Consider the following 18,075-nt stretch of genomic DNA (forward strand, 5'->3'; position numbering starts at 1 on the left):
GGTATTAAGTTACCTCTTAATCAGTTAAGAATTTTGCAATTTGCTGATGATACTCTTTTATTTGTTAGAAGTTCTTACAAGGATATATCTCTTTAAAAACAATCATGTACATCTTTGAGGAGATTTCTGGTCTGGGAATAAATTATTCCAAGTCTTCCATTGTATACTTTGGCAAAATATCTACGAGGGGACAATATCTTTCAGAACTTCTTTGCTGCAAAATTGGCACTTTACCAATCAAATATCTTGGTTTACCTCTGCGGTATGGAAAGCTTAGAAAAACTGACTGGGAACCTCTCTTAGACAATTTTCATAAAAAATTGTCTACTTGGAAGAAGAATTCTTTGTCATATGGAGGGAGGCTAGTCCTTCTAAATTCAGTGCTTACATCCATTCCCTTATATTTCATGTCATTCTACAAATTGCCTACTTGGGTTATCAAAGAGATTGACAATATTAGAAAGAGCTTTCTATGGTCAGGGAGTTCTCATAATAGCAGTTTTAAGTGCTTAGTCAATTGGAAGAAAGTATGTTTAAGCAAATCAGAGGGAGGATTAGGAGTAAAAGATATTCATGTTTTCAACTGTGCTCTTCTAGCAAAATGGCTATGGAAATATCTTGATCCTAATTCTCATACTGGTATTTTCCTTCGCCAACTTTATGCTCACAGAGGCTCTTTAATCCAAATATTACATGCTAATGCTAACAATTCCTCCTTCTAGTATATTCTCATTTCTTTTAAAGAGGAGTTTTTTCAACATATTATTTGGACTATTGGTTCAGGTGAAAGGATTAGATTTTGGGAGGATAAGTGGATTGGACATAACTCATTATCTAGTCTTTTTCCTTCTCTTTCTCAGTTGGCATTATCATCAAATGTGAATGTTCGTAGTCAAGGCTTTTTTAGAGATAATGCTTGGCATTGGAGCTTATTGCTAAGAAGATGTATTCCTCGTATGTCTCGTACAGATAAATTCAATCTCTTGAATCTGATAGGAAGCTATCAAATTTCTACTCATTCTGATATTCCTATATGGTCGCTTACAACTAATGGTATGTACTCTGTTAAATCCTTCTATCAGTTACTTAATTTCAGAGGCATTAAATCACCTTTCTACAAAGTCGTATGGAAAAATGCTATTCCAAGCAAGGTTAGTGTTTTCATTTGGCTTTTATCTATGAACAAACTGCATACAAAAGATAACTTATTGATGAAAGGATGGCATGGAGATTTTATTTGTATTTTCTGTGGGTTGGAACCAAAAACAAGAGACCACTTGTTCTTTTCCTGTTGTAAGATTACTCAGGTCTGGGGACATTTTAAAGACTATTATCTTCCTTTTACATGGACAAATTCTTTTGATATTCTTATGAAAACTGTTGAGAATCTAAGGGGAGGCTCTGGACATATATGGCGTGGAATTTTCTCTCACGTTTGCTGGAATATTTGGAGTTGTAGAAATAAAGTTCTGTTTGACAAAGTAAACTTTTCTTCCAAGATGATCATTGATCAGTCAATCTCTGGTTTGGTTGAATGGTCAGGCATGGGGAAGGGGTTGACAGCAAGGAAAATATCTGCAATGTTGAAGGATTACCCATTATCAAGAGCAAGTGATTGAAGCCGCTGACTCTATTTTGGTTTGTTTGGGTGATATGTAACTCTCTCTTTTGTATACATGATAGTTTTTGATGTTTTATAGTTGTTGATTATAGAAAGTTTAATTTCTACTGCACATATGTATAGCTGGCTTTGGTTCTTCCTTATATCTGTGTCAACGATGAATGACGGCAAGGCCCTCTCTTCATCTTCACAGATCTTTGGAAGAAGAAAGTTATACATCAATATCAGGAGAAATTCTATTTTCTATATTGCAACATGCGGATACAGTTCGTATCCTTCTTTTGTAATTTTTTTTTCTTTGTTGTACTCAGTTTTCTTTTTAATTAATGAACAGGGTTTAACCCTTGTTTTTATTAAAAAAAAAAAGATAAAAAATGAGGTGAACTTTAGTGTCCATAAGTCCAAATAACCCATATATCAACCCTAATCCGACTTCAAAATCCAAATTCTAATATCTCTAATTCTTTATGTTTCTTGCGAAAGTTAGGTTATTCTACTTAGGTCAACCCAGTTTCAACAGCTGGCATAAGATCCGTCGTGATTCACAACACTATGACTTCAGTCGAAAACTACATCAACCACTGGGAGGACAGCTCTAGCACTTGTGTAGATAAACAAGGATTAATGCCACTAACCAAAGTTTATCTAGCGTAACTTTAAGATCAAACCACTTAATACCCAACAAGAACAACGAATCGTATCATCAATTTTGTCACGTATGGACCATGAGCATTCCATCTCATCTCTCGCGTCACCTACCCTCTAACCTAACAACTAACCTTTAGGGAAAAAGCTTTTATAATAAGTGTAGGTGTAATTGTGTAAAATCATCAAGCAAATCTCTTCACGTGTCCTCTTATCTTAAAATTTATTTGATGCAACTCATGATTGGATTCTTAATGGAGACGTCCTCAACACACAAGAATCCTCTCCAATGCCCAATTATTGATCACAAATTCTTGCGAAATGGGAGTGATAACCTTTTAGACATAATTGACACTCTCCTATACTATACAAATATTGTAACGAACAATAAGATATGAGCTATCTCATAAATAAATAAATAATAAGGCAGTGGTAGTAGTTGTTGTTGGAGATCTAAAATACAAGTCTAGGATTTACTATAGTTTTTCACTAAAATACAGAATTTGCAATGGAAATATAGAAAAATAAAAACGAACAAACAAACCAAAAAACAACCAATGAACAAGCGAGAGTTTTATAGTGGTTCAGATAATAATACTATTTTCACTCTTTCTTCTCATGAGAAAGTTTTCTCTATTGAGCGCTGCGGAAGCCAAACAACCAAACCAACGTGCTACGAGAAATCAAATCAAACGAACGTCGAGAGAAGGCCAAACGAACCAAACTAATGCCGCAAACACAAACAACCAATTTTAACGTGGTTCGGCAAGTTGCCTATGTCCACGGGATAAGAACGAGATAGGGTTTTCTTCTCATAGTGAAATCTTCCCTCACCCCTCCCGTGGACGTAGGCAAGTTTGCCGAACCACGTAAATCTCGTGTATTTATTGTTTTCTGTTGCCGAACCACGTAAATCTCGTGTATTTATTGTTTTCTGGGTGTTGGCTATTGCTTGTAGGTTCCCTCGACATTTCAGTCCTAGAACTGATGATGCTTGTAGGTTCCCTCGACATTTCAGTCCTAGAACTGATGAGAGGAAGAGTGCATATTTTACTTTGTTAAAATATTTCACTTTCTATTCTAGTTTCCTTTGAGAAACAAGAATACATAGGTTGACTTATGCTTTTGTGACAACAAAAGCCAGGGCTTTCTCTCAGGTGATATCGCTTCTGCTGCGGAGATCCTTCCCTTTGTTTAAACATGAGTTCTTCTTGGTAGCGATGGGATTTTGAATATTGTCTCCCGTTCTATTCTAGTTTCCTTTGAGAAACAAGAATACATAGGTTGACTTGTGATTTTGTGACAACAAAAGCCAGGGCTTTCTCTCAGGTGATATCGCTTCCGCGGCGGAGATCCTTCCCTTTGTTTAAACATGAGTTCTTCTTGGTAGCACTGTGATTTTGAATATTGTCTCCCGTTGACGATCCAAACGCTTCGCTTCGTGAAACTTGGTTGATTCCTCTTGATGGGAAGAACTTACAACGCAAGTTTTAAACTCTTAACGAGTTTGAGAACTCTGAACGAGTTTAAGAACTCGGTGAAGAGTTAATTTGAGAAAGGAAATTAATTCTTTTTTATCTAACCGAAATGGTTCACAAGCCAAAGCAAATGCTTCAAGAATAACTCTTGATTATGCTTCAAACTCTGTAAGATCTGAAACCTCCAAGCCTTGATAATTCTGATCCCCAATGATGATCTGCCAAAAATATCCCTTTTTAAGCTGATTTTTAGCTATTTATAGGGGTTTAAGGGGTGTAACTAACCCCTTAAATTGTTCCTAAGTGTTGATCTCATCAAATCGTGGAAAACGGTTTTGGAACCGTTTAGATCGTGTTTGAATGAGTCAAACACGAAATTCACGTTCTAGGAATGAACTCCGCGTCTTGAACTTGAGACATGGAGGTGAGCTCTGCATTTAGAGCTAAAACGCGATGGTGAGCTCCGCGCTTTGTTCTTGCAACACAAAGGTGAGCTCCGCGTCTTGAATCTGGAATGCAGCAATGAGCTCTGTATTTTGAGTCTGGAACGCGGTCACGAGCTCTGCATTTTGCTTTGAAGAGACCATCAACTTGTACTCTCTTTTGTTAGAGCGTTGTGAAGATTGTCATCTTATAATCTTCGTATTGGCTCTTTTAACGGTGAAAGTCGTCAATTGTAACTCTTGCTGGTGATTGTGAATGTCGTTGAATTATAACCTTCATCGATTAACGTGAAAGTCTTCAAATTGTAGCCTTCTAAAAGTCTTCGAATTGTAATTTTCATCATCATTGCTTGTTGGGGATCGGCTATCCGCAATAATTTTTAGACAGCCTACATTCACATTTAAGGGGACCATTAACTCTTTTTTTTAGCCTATAAAACGAGAGGAGATCATCCACTTTATAGGGACACACAGATAGATATACACACAGATGAGGACGCAGAGATATATATATATATATATATATGAGCAAAAGCATACATTTGCTATTCTGTGGAGAAGTATTGCTAAGGAAAAACTGAGCTAACTTTCAAGTAATTAGATCCTCATCAATAGTAAAAGACCCAACGTCTTAGTCGGCGAGTCAACGGAGTATAAGATCAACGCTCCACCGGCACATGGAAAAGAACCCCCGAGTTTTTTTTATTTTATTATATTTTCTTTTGTTGTAATCTATGTCAATTACAATCCAAAAGAACCCAAAATACTATGTAGTAGAATAATTTAAAACATGGTTAAATTCTTTAGCCGCTAAAGAATAAATAAAGAGCATTCTTAGCTTTAGCATTTAACGAATAAGTCTTTTTGTCTTGAGTGATTCACTTATCCCTAGGAGTAATAATAGTGATCTCTTCTACAATAGTAGTGGTTTCACTATAGCTGTTTCACTGTAGCCATTTTCTACACTACTTAATACGTCATAATCTATGTATAATAAAAAGATCTTACAGGTTAAGTACAACTTGAGTACTCCATTTTCTACAATAAATAACACATCCCTAGCTAGCCCCGACCCTCAATTGACACAGGCTTGAGTACACCATAAACCTTCAATTAACATCAGCTTGAGTACGCCATAAACCCTAAATTATTATTGGTTTGAGTATGTTGTAAAAAATAAGTTTAAAACATACTACCAAATATATTTTAAGCACAAAAATAGAAAGATATTATAGCCTTTTTAATACGCAAACTATTCTTTAAAAAATTGAATCGAAGCTCGATAAAGAACAATGTAGATCTTGATTCCAAGGGCAACTTCTCCCCTAAGATGATCTGATGTTGTTAAGGGCGATGAGACAATGTTTGTTGAGGCTCCGAGGGTTCAATTCACAGATCAATCTTCTGCACTCAAATCTTAGAATTTTCTCTCTTAAAGCTTTCTTTATTCGAAGTATAGAACCTTTTTAAAATTATCCTTCCTATCTTATATAGCATGTGATACGTAAGGAAAGAGATATTGCAATTATAGTCGACGTTAGAGATAAAAGGAAATGGTTGGGATTAACTCTTAAAATTTGCCAAAACGCATTGTTACCATCGAGAGTTCCTCACGACCATCAATAGTTCCCTGAGCATCATCGATAGTTGGCCAATCGATCGGCCAACAAATTGGTTATCGACAAATTGGTTTTTTTGTTGATTTATTGATCCGAATTCTTTATGGATCCTTGAGATTTCTTGGGCCTTCTTTTGTCCTCATATTTGGGCTTCAATAAATGGTAGAAAATCAGGAAGTTAGAGTCTTTTTGGTTTTTTTTCTTAATTCTTCATTAACCTGAACATTAAGATAAAACATATTATTAGTGACATATTTATTGATAAAAATAGATAATGCGGGTATAAAAATGTTATTAAAATGTGATTATCAAGAGTTCCTCATGACCATCAATAGTTCCTTGAGCATCATCGATAGTTGACTGCAAATCATCAATGGTCTGTGTTTCTAAAAATTTGCGATTGTGCATTATACACAATCTATGGTTCAAGGGACCATCGATGGTTCCTTGTAGACCATCGATGGTTCGAAATTAACTTTCTGGAATTTTTTTGATTGTTTACCATAGCCTATCGATAATCCTTGGCCATCGATGGTTCAGATCATCGATTGTTCCAAGGTTGAAATCAATGTAAATATTGGTTTTTGCATCGATTTGCCTCATAACCTTTGTATACCTATTTTCACCTGTATTATATCACCTCAAACAAACATTAGTATTAAATAAAAATTTGTTATTACATAAACAAGAGTTATTGTATGAACTTCGTCCTAACAGTAGTGTTGTGTGATGAGATTCTCCAAGAGCCTTATCCACCTACTTCAAACCTTTATACGTATTTTTAGAGTTGGAAATATGGGTGATTATGTACCACTAATTTTGGTAAGAGTAAAGCTGAAGTACTTATTCATAAAGGTTACATCCGCTAAAAAAGACCACCTACTTCAACGGGATTTGACATGAAAATCTCCTAGATTGGAGGTTATTTTGTATAATTTAATAGAAGAGAATTACCTAATAAATATAAACTGAATTAACCGAATTTATTAAAAGTTTCAGAAATCTATCATTTCTATTACAAGATGAGTTATAAAATCACTTCGAGAAAACAATAGGTTTTACAGAAAGTGTCAAAAAGTTAGCTGAGATTAGCTAAGTATTTGTAGGTTAAAAGATACTAATTAGTTTTTTTTTTTTCTCAAAAAAAAGATACTAATTAAACAAGTCCTGATTTGAGCCACCACTCCTTTCATCCAAACTAAAGCTAGCATACGATGAAACTGGGCCAAAAGGGTGATCCTCACCTAGTTTGTATGCAAGTACAACGCTGAGGAGTGAGGACTACCATCTGGTGACAGGGACCAAACTCAAGGTGCATCTTAAACCTCTAAGAAATATAACTTAGAATTAATTATCAATATCTAATCAAACCCTTCTAATCTGTATGTTTCCGTTGTCATTCGTCACATCAAATAATTGGCTGTCAATCTTTGTTGAATAGTGATTTACCTAAAGCATTTCTACCGCAACTATAAGATATTGGAAGCCTTTTTGTGGATATCTTGAGATCAAGATACAAATTTGTGAATGGAGGATTTATTTTAATTGAGACCGACCCAGGACCTCTTATATATATTTTATTTGAAGTAAGAATACAAGTTCGAGATGGGAAATTTAGGATATTATTGAAGTGAGGATGGCAGTAAGTCGAGGAGCCGAGAATCCTGAACTGTACCAAACAAGAATACTTCACGTACTCGTCTCAGAACGCAGCCTCACAAATCAAGACTTTCGCCCCCCATTTGTTTTTGATTCTCCGGGTCTGCATCAAGCCCATCACATCAAGAGCCCAAACATAAGTCCTCTGTCCATCAATTAATAAGATACTTTTACTATAAATACAGTTAAACATTTTGGGAAAAAGAAATTTATTGTAAAACCCTCCATAAAACATCATGGGTGGTGCTACAGGCACACCCTCAACCATACTTCTCTCTCACTATAGTATACTGAGGCCCACATGGGATTTTTTTTTTTAAATTCTCATGTGGACCCTAGTGCACTGTAGAGAGAGAGAGGAGTGTGGTTGTGGGTGTACCTCTAGCATTTTCAAGTTCCAACCATCATAGGGGAGAGACTTTTGCTTAAAAAAAAATTCAAAGCCACACCACAAAATTTTTAAAAGGCCATACACTGATATAGTGATATACCTCTAAAAAAGGTTTTTGCTAGAGGGGCCTATTTGGTTGTCAAAAAAATTAGACAAGTTGTATTATAAGGAACTATTTCCTCACATTACCTTTCTTATTCATGTGTGGTTCCCACTTGAAAATCAAGAAATGAGGTGACAATAACACTTTCCTGTTGGATGATTTTATCTTATCTCTAGGAACTACTTTTCGGGAAATTTTTTTAGGAAATAATTTAAAAGTATTATGCACGGATGATTTGAAACCTATTTGTATGATAACCATCCAACTAACAAAATGTTTTAGGTTATGTAAAATTTACACTAAGAAACCCCCCTCAATCGGGGTCCTACAAATCATCCAATGGATATATCCCCAATATTGAGAAATTTCGCATGTAAATAGATACTTTCTGCCAAATTCAGAGGTAGATAGGAGAGTTATTCTTGAGTTGGGGCTAAGTAAGATAATTGTTTCAGTGGAACAATTTTATCCCTTTGGGATATTTTAAGTGGTGTAAAGTGGGACAATTTAAAACTTTGATTTGACAATTCATATGAGATAGTTGATGATGTGACACGTTATTAGAGTATAATATTTATCTATTAATTAAGTCTAAATTAATTTATCTAATTGTTTAGTATACTATTTGGTATGCTATTATAATATAATACATTAATTTACTTTATACTAAAATATATATTATATTATATTATAATTACTAATTAATTACAACTATATTTAATGTTATTAATTAATATAATATATTATATTATATTAATATGATATATTATATAATAATTAATATAATATGCAAACAATATATTTAATATAATATTATTATAATATTTTATATTAATTCAATATAATATTATTTAAAATATAATAATATTATTAGAATATAATATTTTTATTTTATTTATGATAATTACTATATTTAAATAGAATAATTTATGTCATGACTACTTATTAAAATATAATATTTAAATAATTATAATAACTATTAATGATGTTTAATATTATAAATAAATAATATTATAATATATTAATTATATATATAATTCATACTTTAATATATGGTAGATTATTATAATTTTTACTGTAGTAATAGAATATTATTTAATAATATTATAACTACCACAATATTGACAATATATTAAGAAAATATTAATTAATATAATAAATTATAATACAAAATAGTAAATTATTTATAATATTATATCATAATATAATTAATATATTGTTTTTATTATAAAAACACTTTATTATAATAGCATAAAAACACTATATTATAATACAATATTTTATATCATAAAAATACTCAATAATAATTTTTCTAACTAATAAAATATATATGAAATAATAAAGTAATATTATAATAATATAATTCCAATATTTTAATATATGGAATATTATTAACCAATATGTAATAATGATACATAATCTATTCATCTGTAATAATGAGAGGATCTAAAATTCACTATTCATACTACAATAAATACTGCAGTAAATTATTATTGTAGCACAAGGCATTTATTACTGTAGCTCAGGTAGAATACTGTAGCATTTGAAAAATGCTACTGAACCACTTACAAAAAAATGTATTTAAATGCAGAATTTTTTGTAAAGGAAATAAAAAATTAGAGGCAGTGCTTTGCACGGGTTGCAAACTAGTAATGTTATATTAGATAATATTATATAATATTTTATTATCTCACGTTACATTAGAATTTTATAATATAATGTAATTAAGATATATTATATATTATAATACAATTTACACATTTTAGATATTTAATAAATTTGTGCTTCAAAATTATCCCACTTTCCTCATGATTGTCCCAAAAGTTAAGAATAGGGTAATTTTTGAAGTTTGGGATAAAAAGTTTGTAAAAAAGTGGGATAATTTTGAGAAAAGTGAGATTAATTGTCTCAATTTCATTGTCCTAATAAATGACACCATAAAATAAAATCATAATCTCATTGTCCAAACGAATAACATCATAAAATAAAGTCTCAAAAATTATAGTGTTTATCCCAAAATTATACTAACCAATAACTATCCTTTTATGGCCGGAAACATCTTTTCTTTTTTTTTTCCTCCTTTTATTTTTAAAGGGAAAATGATGAACATCAATTTCCAGTGTGGACCCCCACTCTTTTGCACATGGAAAGAAGCAAGTGCGCAAAAATAGCGTGGGGACCGCCATAAATAGAAGGAGAAGGGGACCGCTGCTGACAAGAGATCAGTCCTATCACCGCAGAGCCTGGCGACAAGGAGATTGTAGGTAGGGGACCATCCGGCGGCGCTAAGGTTTGGACACGTGTCTATTAACCATTGGCTGTAACCCTAGGCGTGCCAGAATAGTTGTGCCTGTTGTGGTCCTAGGGTTCTCTGACTGACGCGTGCCCAGCTGTCGCTGCCGTTGCCTCTGGCAGGAATCGAGGTCCCCAGATCGCCTTCGTCCTTTCGTGCTCTTCTGCGTTTGGCCCCCGTCCTTTTTTTCTAATCTTGGTTACACTTTCACAAAACCCCCTCGCTCTTAGATTTGTGAGACGCGTAGCCCCATCGTCAGATTCATCTCGCACGAGTTCTAAGGGCCACCAAACTTCAAGCTTTCTATTTATTATTAATTAATTAGTAAGAGAACCTTGGCAACATTAAATCAGAATGGCAACTTGAGTCTGAAATCTCCACGCAATGGGAGGCATCATGGGACACCTCCTCCCACTGAATTAAGAACCCCCATTTCAAACACTACCCTTTTTGTTAGGACCTTTGTCTGAGTAAGTAAACTCCTGCATATGTTGAGCCCTGCTTTTAATTGCATACAAGATCGAGTAAATATGGGTCCAGGATTAAAAATTCTGTAATTTAATTAGTCATTTGTCATTTACGGATAACTTACTCCCTCCCCTACGTTGAGTGTTAGAATTAATATAAAAATATAATCTTTGATCCTCATCATAACTTCGAAGTTTTGGTGTAATGGTTAGAGGAACTAAATTTAAGATGATATCAAAACAATCAAGGTTCAAATTCCACCGGCAACGAATTAAATACGGATTTTCTAAAAATTGACACCGCTACGTGAGTCCAGGTTTCGACCCATAAAAAAGAGCGTTCGACCTGCGGGGGCATGTTAGAAGTAATATAAAACTATAATCTTTTATCCTCACCATAACTTCGAGGTTTTGATGTAATGGTTAAAAAGAACTAAATTTAAGATTGATGTATTCTTCTCTTCAATGAAATTTGGTTATTGTCCAATTATAGGTAAGTAGGCGTCCAGCGAGGAAAGCCTAAAGTTCTAGAGAATTCTGCTAGGCACCCAAAGCTTACAGTGGCTTTGTGGGTTCCTTGCAAAACACCTATGGAGTACACGAGTACGTAGCGTCTTTTTTGGAAATCAAACCCTTAATTTGCAATTAAGTTGGTTCTTCCAAATGTGCATTATTTGTACGTAGCTCTTTGAGATTTAACATCTCGTGCTTTAATTGATTGCGTCGGGTTCCCTGTCGATGTATGTCTCAGTGTTTTCTCGTGTCTATGTGCGAATACCATCCTCGCTACTTGATGTTGATGATTGAGATGATGTATACGGTTGAAGGTTACGTTGACATAGAAAGGTTAACAATATTCTTAATGAGGAATTATTCGTCGTGCCAGGGACCAACATATTGCGACAAAACTCAAACGTACTGCTCTTTCGATCTAGTGAGGAGAAGAACAAAACTATCTATTTCTCCCCTGATAATATCAATGTCTCATCAATCAATCCTTTTAGTGGTGCTTTAGTGGGTAAACTTAAGTTAACTGTCCACAATAATCAATACTTTAATATATCATCATTCTATGTCGGCTGTTTACATTTCTAAAATATCCAATTGATCGAATAACGCCCTAGAAAAACTTATATTAAGAAACTATTTTCTAATTAATTTTGACTGATAAAAGTTTTACAATTTCTAGTTTCGGATCCGTCTAAAAGAACATACAGTTCAAAATCTAGCTCGTCTACGTCTAAGAAATAGATTGCTCTGGCCTATAGTGTGAAAACATGGGAATCGGCTGCGAATTCTTTTATATACTCAACATTTTCCACATTTATCGATCCGAAGATAAATTCGCACTCATACTTATAATTAATTGAACCATTTAAATTACTTATTTGCTTTTGGCACTTTTAGTATTTTCGTCTTCATTACAGATTATCATTTAGATGATGTTTGACGAATGGTCAAAGTAGCTTATAAGTTAGCCACTTTTGGGGTTTACAAGCCCTTTGAGGCATTTGACAAATAACTTGTTTACGTTATAATCCACTACAATATTACTTATTTGCTTTTGACACTTTTAGTATTGTCGTCTTTATTACAAATTATTATTTAGAGCATATTTTACAAATGTTCGAAGTAGCTTATAAGCTAGCCACTTTTGTGATTTATGATTCACTTTGGGACATTTGACAAATAACTTAGTTTGCCTTATAATCTAGTAATATCCTAGCTTTTTCTAGGGTTTATAAGCTATAAGATTTGAACAAATAAAAAACAACCGTACACCTCATGATTTCACAAGTCTGAAAGCTCCTTTAATAACTCACCCCAAACGCGATGTCCTTTTTTGTCACTTTGACAACAATAATATAATTACAATTCCCCACTAAAATTTCCAACCACTGTACTATTGAAAAAAAGAGAAAATGTTTCCAACCCCCAAAACCAAAGAAAACATACCCCCCTCAAGACTTTGTCAACGAGTGTTTTACCCCTAAAAATAAAGATTTTATTTTCTGAGCCCCCAAAATACAAAACCCAAGAAGTTAAAATATGTGAAGACCATAATACCCTTCTCTCTCCCTCTCTCTCTCTTTTTTTATCATGATGTGCTGAGATGATAGTTAAAATGATTGATGAAGATTATTTTATTATTTTTTTATTATTTTCGTTGTTAATGAGGGGAACTAACTGTTTGTATTGGGAGATTGTTAAAGTTACGAGTTAATTGTTAAGGTTATAGGCCAGTCAATTGTTAAGGTTATGGATCCCTTCTCTCTCTCTATATATATATATCTCTCTCTCTTTCTCTCTCTTTATTATGATGTTACTGTGATGATGTTGAAATGATTGAAGGGGATTGCTATTTTATTATTTTTGTTTTTTTTATTATTTTCGTTGTTGATTAGTAAACTAATTGTTTTTGTTTGTATTAGGAGATTGTTAAGGTTACGGGTTTAATTGTTAAGGTTACAGGTTTAATTGTTTAGGTTACGGATTAGTTGTTAAAGTTACAGGTCGGTTGTTAAGGTTACGGGTCGGTTGTTAAGGTTACGGGTCGGTTGTTAAGGTTACGGGTCGGTTGTGAAGGTTACGTGTTTAATTGTTAATGTTACATATTTAATTGTTAAGGTTACGGGTCAGGATATATATATGTATATATTTTTTGAGTGGAATGAATACTTTGGGTCACTTGGTTACGTGTTGGTTGATTGTGAAGGTTACGGGTTGGTTGTTAAGGTTACGGGTTTGTTGTTAAGGTTACATGTTTGTTATTAAGGATATGCGTTGGTTGGGAATGTTACGCTTTGGTTGTGAAGTTAACCTACACAACAAACTCGTAATCTTAACAACAAACCCGTAACCTTAACAACCAACCCGTAACCTTCACAACCAACACGTTACGAGTTTTTAGAATATTCGTTGTTAAGGATACGGGTTGGTTGTTAAGGTTATGGGTTTATTGTTAAAGTTACGGGTTTGTTGTGTAGGTTAACTTCACAACCAACGCATATCCTTAACAACAAACCCGTAACATTAACAACCAACCCGTAACCTTCACAATTAACCATTATCCTTAACAACGAATATTCTAAAAATATTATGGCTGTAATATATATATATATATCCCAACGTGTAACCTTCACAACCAACCCGTAATCTTAACAAATGACCCGTAACCTTAACAATCGACCCGTAACCTTAACAACAAACCCGTAATCTTAACAACAAACCCGTAACCTTAACAATTAAACCCGTAACCTTAACAATTAAACCTGTAACCTTAACAATCGACCCGTAACCTTAACAACCGACCCGTAATCTTAACAATAAATCCGTAACCTTAACAATTAAACCTGTAACCTTAATAATTAAACCCGCAACCTTCACAATCAACCCGTAACATTAACAATTAAACCCGCCACCTTAACAATCTCCCAATACAAACAAAAACAATTAGTTTCATCATCAACAATAAAAAAAATAAAAAAACAAAAATAATAAAATAACAAGCTCCTTCAATCATTTCAACATCATCAAAGTAACATCATGATAAAGAAAGAGAGAGAGAGAGAGAGAGAGAGAGAGAGAGAGAGAGAGAGAGAGAGAGAGGGGATGAGAGAGAGAGAAGAGAGAGAGAGAGAGAGAGAGAGAGAGAGAGAGGATTCATAATCTTAACATTTGACCCGTAACCTTAACAATTAATCTGTAACTTTAACAATCTCCCAATATAAATAATTAGTTCCCCTCATCAATAATGAAAATAAAACAAAACAAAAATAATAAAATAATTTTTATCAATCATTTTAATTATCATCTCAGTATATCATGATAAAAAAAGAAAGAGAGAGAAGGGTATTATGGTCTTCACATATTTTAATCTCTTGGGTTTTGTGTTTTGGGGGCTTAGAGAATAAAATCTTTATTTTTAGAGTCAAAACACTAGTTGACAAAGTCTTGGGGGGGGGATGTTTTCTAGGGTTTTGGGGGCTGAAAGCATTTTTCCTAAAAAAAAAATTATATCCCGCTAAAGTTGTCAAATGAAAAATGATTTAAGGACCCAAAATATGGGACCAATAGAGGGGACAGGTGAGGTGTCCCCTCCCTATTGCATAATGAGTTAGTTATGCCAACTCATGCCAACTCATAACCAACTCATTATGCAATAGGGAAGGGACACCTCACCTGTCCTCTCTATTGGTCCCATATTTTGGGTCCCCGTAGCAGTACTTTTGTCAAATACTGTTATAATCCACGTAGATAATAATTCAAAGTTTCCAGAACATGCTCTTAGAAAATCAGGCCAATCTTTTTATATAGTAACCTCTATTATGAGTTTTTTCAGCTTCATTCATTGTTCCCACCTAACGTCGTTACTCTCTCGCCAAAAGCCGGAACAAAACTTGAGCTGCAAATAAATGCCGCTATTAGAAGTCCCTTTCCATCGCATAACCTGACATTTAAAAATACTCGAGGGTCTCAAACGTAAAAAGCCCCACCATGACTTCGTCCCTCCCCTCTCCCTCCTGACTCTTCATACTGCAGCCTCTCTCCCTGCTCAATTATCCGACCCAACACCTTAAAAATTTCCGGCGGTGCCGCATTTAAACTCCGCCTCCGATTCTTTATTTATATCCAGAAACCCGAAACCCGAAAACAGTTTCGGCCTTCGAGTCCCGTCACCGCGCCCATTGTCCTTCCCGGAAACTCCATGGCCCCCCGACATGTACGCGCGCCACACCAGAACGCGGCCGTGCTCGGACGATCGCGCACAACTTCCTCCACCTCCAGGAAGCCATCCTCACGGGCACCCACCACCAGCAGGGGAGCTGGTGGCCCGCCCCCGGAAGAGGAGCACGCCTGGGAGCAGCGTGGAGGAGGGGAGGACGTGGCAGAACGCGCGGCTACAAGCGGACGACTTTTAGGGCACCCGCTGCTACAGCAGCTTGCTGCGCGCACTGCTGGCGTGGCACTGAGGGATCGCCACGCCGGTGGACACTGCCGAGAATAGACGCGAGCTGACGCCAGCGCGCAGGCGGTCGTCGCGAAAGTACTCGGTTCTCGGCGGCGCGCCGGCGGCGCGAGAGAGCCAGTTGTTGGCCACTGATGAGAAGGAGCTGGATCAGTTCATGGTCGGTGAAAGTAAATTTTTATAAAGCTGATTTTGGTTTTGATTAGGATTTCTGCTTAAAAATCACGTTTTTACGGGCAAAAATCTCAACTTTATTTTTAAAAGCACTGAAATGAACTTGTAGGTTTTTTTTTTTCATGAGTTCTTGGAAATTTAATTGGAAAACGTAAAACGTTTGCTCTATTTTTTCTGATTTTATTACATAAAATCCTTCAACTTTTGTAGAGTTTGGGAAAACTCGAGTTCAAAAGTGACAGTTTCAGCATTCCGGTGTAATTTTTACGGAATTGACTTAAAACGTACAAAAAAAACTGTGTGGTACTAAAATATGACTATTATTTGTACTTCTATGTAATCATACTGTGATTGCTATGTTGAAAAGTTTATAGTTATATGGGAAAAATGATGATTATTTTGTGACAACGAAAAGATTAAAACATCACATTAAAAGCTCAGGGGTTTTTCTGCCATTCCTGCAAATGGCAACGGGACCTTTTCGTAATTTACCCTTTTATCTCTCAACTTGCACGAATTTATCCCTCCCCACTTCAGATAAACAAGAGAGCGTAATGATTGCATTCCGTATTATAACCTCTCTATCAATTATTACTGTGCACTTATGATTTGTTAAATCAAAGTGTTTTTTGTAAAATAACTTACACGATCTTTTACATATTAATATACTATCGAATGGCGGGTTATTGAGGAATGGGTTTATATTAGAAATAAATTAGAATCATCTACATATTAATTAGTATAAACTATGTTCATGTTACCATTTTTTATTTTACGTATTCATCCTATTATAACAATATGGGCTAAGACTTTATTTTCCTAAAAGATTTATCTAAGTATTATAGCAGGCCAGTTATTATCGAAATCTTCAGTTCATCCCTGTAGAATAATGAGATTTTCATTTAAAACCACTTATTATCAAGAAAAAAAATAATGGGTATCATGGACATATTATACAATTCAGTTGTAAGCAACTTGGTTTTGGATATAGCATGCATGTATACAGTATACTCACTGTACTTATAGCTGTTAAAATCCATTTATCATTTATATATATGCTAATAATCACTGGTTATCAACAAAAGATAATCGGTGTCATGAACATATTATGGACAATTCAATTGTGGGCAACTTGATTTTGGGAAAAGCATGCATGTATACCCACTGTACTTAAAGCTATTAACATCCCTAGATTATCATAAGCCACAATTGTGGGTTTCCCAGTCAAACTAGACTTGATTCACTGTTTAGTGAATTGAACTTCACATAATCCTGTCAGTTGCTTTTGAAATACTCAGACCTAGTTGAGAAGTAACATGGGCTTTAGGTCTTTGTTTTACAAACTCCTCAAATTGGACCATGACTGATTCTGGCCTAAATTTGACTTAAACTGGTTAGTCTTTGTTTTACAAACTCCTCAAATTGGACCATGACTGATTCTGGCCTAAATTTGACTTAAACTGGTTATATTATTTTGATCCATCTTCTACCAGGTAGAAGATGGATCGAAATATAAACAGTTTAGAGCCTCTTTTTTAGTCTAGGAAATACTGGGCCAAGACTTGCCCAATTTTCCCCTGATTGAGTTCTTCGCAGGGACCAGGAGTGATTGAGATCCCACTTTGGGAGGTTGCGAAAAAGGTTGGATTCATTTTAGGCCAAAAGTTGAAGAAATAGGTGTTCTGCGCAACGGAACTCGAAACACACGAAAGAACACGAACAAGAACGAGAACGAGATAGATCATAACCAATAAGTAAAACACAATCACCACAGCAAGACAAACAGATTTTACGTGGTTCGGCAAGTTGCCTACGTCCACGGGGAAAAAGGGGGGAGTTTTTACTATTAGAGATAAAAAGAATACAAATAGGGTTTACAATCTCACCAAAACCCCTCAAATAAAGCTCAAAATCTCTCACAAATTCCCTCAAAGGATGCACAATTCTCTCTCAAAAGCTGCTCAAAGTCGTCCTTAATTAACCCTAATACTCGTGATTAGGGTTATATATCAACACAAAACAAAACGGGTTAGAAAATCAAAACCTGACTCAAACCCGACTGGCGGTCGACCACAGAACTCGTCGCGGTCGACCGACCAGGTCGACAGAAACATAAAATCGACTACAAGGTTTGGCGGTCGACCGCGGCGGTCGACCGTCACCAATTCCAGAGACCCAGAATCCTACAGGGTCCCTGGCGGTCGACCGCGGCG

General features: G+C 35.0%; 1 pseudogene; it reads left to right on the forward strand.

Annotated features, from left to right (window-relative positions):
- The window catches only part of LOC109820920, a 10,858-nt pseudogene continuing 8,210 nt past the window's right edge, over positions 15,428 to 18,075 (forward strand).

The sequence above is a fragment of the Asparagus officinalis genome, chromosome 8 (assembly GCF_001876935.1).
Source record: "Asparagus officinalis chromosome 8, Aspof.V1, whole genome shotgun sequence".
Classification (NCBI taxonomy): domain Eukaryota; kingdom Viridiplantae; phylum Streptophyta; class Magnoliopsida; order Asparagales; family Asparagaceae; genus Asparagus; species Asparagus officinalis.